The sequence below is a fragment of the Myotis yumanensis genome, unplaced genomic scaffold, assembly GCF_028538775.1.
Source record: "Myotis yumanensis isolate MYYU_CA2020_CCGP unplaced genomic scaffold, mMyoYum1.0.hap1 SCAF_12, whole genome shotgun sequence".
Lineage (NCBI taxonomy): Eukaryota > Metazoa > Chordata > Mammalia > Chiroptera > Vespertilionidae > Myotis > Myotis yumanensis.
Genome location: NW_027223763.1, coordinates 25,741,288 through 25,746,782, shown reverse-complemented (window position 1 = coordinate 25,746,782; position 5,495 = coordinate 25,741,288).

The window sequence follows — 5,495 nt, the reverse complement described above, 5'->3', positions numbered from 1 at the left end:
TAGCTGTCGTGTGGCTGGCTACTTTTAGCAGTTACCACTAGGACTTTAAAACATATTTATGTCATTTTAAAATTTTTATCACATTAGTGTGAGGGAGAAATTTGATATTCTCTATGAAATTCCATTTTCAGGCTTGTTCATTAATACTATTTGGTCATTTAAAATCGTTTTGTGCTGCCACGGCTGCTGTGAAAGTTTCTCAGTAATTCTGGTTCATGCAAGATCTCAGATCTGCCCTAACCGGTTTGACTCAGTGGATAGAGCATTGGCCTGTGGACTGAAGGGTCCCAGGTTCGATTCCGGTCAAGGGCATGCACCTTGGTTGCGGGCACATCCCCAGTAGCCGGGTGTGCAGGAGGCAGCTGATCGATGTTTCTCTTTCATCGATGTTTTTAACTCTCTATCCCTCTCCCTTCCTCTCTGTAAAAAATCAATAAAATATATATTTTTTAAAAAGACCTCAGATCTACTTCTAAGATCTTGTCAATGTGATGAAGTCAATGTGAATGCTTTAACAAAGGGATGAGAGCATTGCAGATCTTTGTTCTTACAGCCAATCAGATGTGAGAGATGAAGACGCATGTGCAATGGATTAAAAAGTCTCAACTTGTGTCTCAGGCTCTCAGGCTCTTTTTTATTCAGATTCCCCTCTCTGAGGGTTCCAGTTTAACACTTACCCAGAAACAACTCCAGCTGACCTGGCTTGGATCAATCTGATGTCCTTTAACCACTTTGAACGTTAGTGTCTTTACCTGTGAAATGGGAACAATGAAACCAAGCTCATGGGGTAGGTGTTAGGATTAAATGACATAGAGCAGGTGATGGCTTAGCTGAGTCCCTGGCATACAGAATGGGTTTGTTAAAAACCTGTTTTCATAAGTTTGCTTTATAAAATATGAAACTTAATAAACTTCCATAGGTGTTTATTCAAAAATGGATATTAAATAATGTAGTTATTCCGTCTTTATGAGGTTAAGTAGCTCCTGAGCAGGCAGGAACAGGGTATGAGCCCCTTCCGCCACAGTTCAGTTGTCTCCCAAAGGCAAGGCGCTAGGGGGTCAAGGCTTCCCCTCCCCATCCTGGTGACCTGTTAAGCAGGTGAGATGCCCCGCTCAACCCGTAATGGAGGTGAGAGTCCTGCCTGCCTCCTCCTGCTCTACCTGCATGGTCAGTCTGGGCTCCAAGAAGGGGTGCCCGCCCCTCGAGGGTGTGGGAAGACAGTTCAGCAGACAGAAGATTAAAGCTGCCCAAATCCACAGTGAGTGCAGGAGGCCACAGGTGCACTCCTGTGGGCGTTCACGGGGCATCACAGTAAGTAACCTTCCTGTGGGAAGTCATCTGTCTTACTCCTGCCACCAGTACATTTGCAGTACTTTTTAGGGTAGAAAACCCAATAAAAAAAATTGGAGAAATGTCAAGGGGTATATTTTTAGAGACTGGGAGGCAATTTACAATACTCTGAGGAAGCTTTCCCTTCCTGATGGCTGAGGAGTCCGCGCCCTCAGATCCCCACCTGCCCCTCTGGAAGGTGTGAACTGGCCTGTCGCTCTGGTCATCAGTGTGATTATTACAACAATAACAATGTCAACAATGCAGGTGCATTTGAAAGTCAGGTTCAGGGATGCCCCTCCCTGTCATCAGATGCCTGCTTCCTGTTTGAGAAGGTTCCTTTTTGAAAACTTGTATAAAGCTCCTTCCAAGGGCAATTGGGAAGGGTTTGTTTATTTATATGGCTCAATTCTGGACTTCTTTATGGGTTGAGTTTATGTTAAAGCTTAAATTTCCTGCACTAACTGGCTCCCCTTTTCTATTAAAGCAGGGCTCTTCACACTTGAATGTGTATGGAATCACCGGGCGTCTTGTTATAAGGCGGATTCAGGTCCAGTAGGTCTGAGTGGGGACTGAGATTCTGCATTTCTCACAAGCTCCCCTATGGTACCATTGCTGCTGGTCTGTGGACCATATTTTGAGCAGCAAGATATTCAAGAGAGAGAAGAAATTTCCCCGTTGGCTGGTTGCCAGTGTCTTACTCCCCCCCCTCCCCCCCCACCCAAACACACACCAGATGATGTTGTCCCCCCAGGAAATGTGACAATGCTATAGTTGAGGCCAAGTCTATTGATCTAAAACAGCGGTTCTCAACCTGTGGGTTGCGACCCCTTTGGGTTGCCTAAGACCATCAGAAAACACATATATAATTACATATTGTTTTTTGTGGTTAATCACTATGCTTTAATTATGTTCAATCTGTAACAGTGAAAATACATCCTGCGTATCAGATATTTACATTACGATTCATAACAGTAGCAAAATTACAGTTATGAAGTAGCAACAAAAATAATTTTATGGTTGGGGGTCACCACAACATGAGGAACTGTATTAAAGGGTTGCAGCATTAGGAAGGTTGAGAACCACTGGTCTAAAATATTCTCCAAATCACAAGTCCACAGGGTGCAGACCTGGAAGTCCCCAGAGATCACCCTGTGCCTAGTGTAGCTGACGGGTGGCGGGTGGACTGAGGCCGATAAGGGAGGAGTTTGCTGGAGATCCCACAGCAAGTTGGGGACATCCCACAGCAAGTTTGGCAATCCCTGTCATCCCATTTAGTAATCATTGTTCTCAATTTGGCCTGAGTGTGATATTTTTCTTAAAGTGTTAATTGATACTCTTTTAAAAATTTGTCTCTTAAAAAATTGACTCTGTGCCCTGGCTGGTGTGCTCAGTGGTTACAGCATGGCCTTTCGTACTAAAGGGTTGCAGGTTCAATTCCCAGTCAAGGGCACATACCTAAGTTGCAGGTTTGATCCCCAGCCTCAGTCTGGGCATGCATGGGAGACAACCAATTGATGTGTCTCTCTCACATCGATATTTCTCTCTCTCTCTCTCTCTCTCTCTCTCTCTCTCTCTCTCTCTCTCTCCCTCTCCCTCTCTTATTCCCTTCCACTCTCTCCAAAAATCGATGGAAAAACATATCCTTGGGCAAGGATTAAAGAAAACACACACACAAAAATTGACTTTGTTATATTGTATTAAATTATCAAATAAAATTAGTTACCTACCTTAATAAAAAGTTCTAAAGACCATGCCACATGGTTTGTATCATAGCCACAGTGATTATTTAACATGTTGGGTTAGAAACACTGGCCTCTTAACAGCCTCCTAATGTTTGTGAGATTTAATGTACTACACACCACATTTCTCACATTTATATGCAACTTTCGAGTTTTGTTTTCAAGGGTATCGTTCGAGCCTATTAGGGTGAGAATTACTGGGTCCTGTTTGAAGCTGCCGATAATCCTAACCCTAATCACTCCATGAGTTGGGCACTGCTCTAAGCATTTCATATAAGTGAGCTAATTTAAATCTCAAATGCAGTAATTTAATTCTCAAAGATGAAGCTCAGAGAGGGTAGGGTAACACAGCTAACCAGAGGTAGGGCTGGGATTTGAATCCAGATAGTCTGACTCCAGCATTAAAGCTGCTGCATTTAACCGAAGGTCAAGACTCTAGAGCTCACTGCAGGGGAGGTGACCAGCCCAAGTCACACAGGTTATACACCCTGACCCTGGCCCCTCCCCTCATTCTTAGTCCAGTTACACCACACTGTCAGTTATGACATGAGGATTAGTGAGCCTGTCCAGCTTGGAGAGCACAGGAGGTCCCAGCGGGTTCACACATCTGGGCAAGCGCATTTCTGTCAGCAGTGCCAAGTCAGGGAGCAGTACGGGGACTGCCCCTGGGGGTTCAGACCTGCTCCTTGTGGTGCAGTTGTCCCCGTACAATTCCATGTTGCCCTTGCCCACACTTTGCCCTCTTTCTCACAATTTAGAGGGTGTTTCTTCAATTTCCCTTTGGAGATTCTTGCTGTGAAGCCAAGGAGGCTCACAGTCCATGGCCACATAACTGTAGTTGCTCCATCCAGCACTTACTCATCTTCAGCATGCTTCCGCCACTCGGGGCTGAGAGTGCTATCCCATCTGCCATGTCATGATTCCTCTGTGAATCATCTCGAACCTTCTTTTGCAAGGCAAGGGTCAATGGAACTGATGGTTCATCATAATGTGAGCTGGTTATTTCAGCATCCTGAAAAGAAATCGCCTGATGGGTGTGCCTATGGGGCAGTTATTAACTCGGGAGTGATTGCAAAGCCCCACTGGGTTCTAATTGCCAGCTGTTATAAAAGGAAGCAAATGACCGGGTTGTAGAATGTTGAGGGACTTTAGAAGTCATGTATTCAACTCCCTGCTCATGCAGGAATCCCTCCTGGTCCCCAGGACATGGCTGCCCCTGGCTTGTCCACTGCCAGTGGGGGCTGCTCCTCCCCTTCCCAGGCCATTCTGTTCTGTTCTGTCTTTAGATGGCTTTGTACAAAGCTCAACCGTCTATCTGGAGCTTCCCTTTCTGCTCTGGATCCCCCTTGGAGGAGTCAACAGGGAGGTTGTGCATGGAATCCTCTCTGCACCAGGCTAGCCAGCCCTCGGTCCTTCACCCGTCCTCATGGGATGTGGTTTTCACTGGATTTCTGGGAGGGAATATGAGATAGATGTTTACATTAAATCTGTGTTTAAGCAAAGGTCAACACTCTATTCTCTATCCCTGCAGAGAGTTTAGGCTGCTCAGATTACCCCTGATGCTCTGGGAGCAGTAAAAGGACATTAGTAGACTGTGGGGTGGGAAGGGGCAGTGTGTGTGTGTGTGTGTGAGTGTGACAGCAAGAGCGAGAAGGTGTAAGTGAACCTTCATCTTCCATAATAGGAAGTCTATAATAATAGTCTAACACTGAAATGTCATGAGAAAGCAGGGCTAATGTTATTTGAAATACGGAGGCAAATTCTGGAAGAACTAGCTGGAAATGTTGAGCGTAGAGGCCTCTTGGAAACCAGATCTGAGTGAGGGTGGGACCAGGGACACTGGTTTTATTATAAATCTTGAGTATTATTAGACTTTCTGAGCTAAGTACATGTACTTAAGCTCAGTACATTTGGTAAAAATTATCTTTAAAATTTCTCATAAATGGAGTCTGAGTCTAAACTCTTGTTAGTAGGAAAATAATTAAGGGCCTAGGTTTGGCTTTATTTGTCAGGATATATTTTAATGAGCTTGGGATTTGTAGCAGGACAGACCTGGATATAAATTCCCTTTGGTCACTGGCTAGCTGTGCGACTTTGGGCAAGTTAATAAACCCCTCTGAGCCACAATTCCTTATCTGTAAAATAGAGGCCATGCAAGTACCTAACTGGAAGGGGGTGGTGAGGATTAAATGAGATGAGGTAGGCAAAGCCGTGAGCACAGAGCGTCCGGCCAGAAGAGGTGCTCAGGGACCATTTACTGACCAAAGAGTCTGAGTTGCTCCACCCCAGAGATATCTTGGGGACCAGAACAGCTGTCAGAAACAACAGGGGTATGTCCTGGATTCTGTGCTGTTTGCTGCCTCGGGTAGAACAAGCAGACAAAGGAAGTTCTGGAAGTTTCCCCAATCCTCCTCCTCCCTCTGC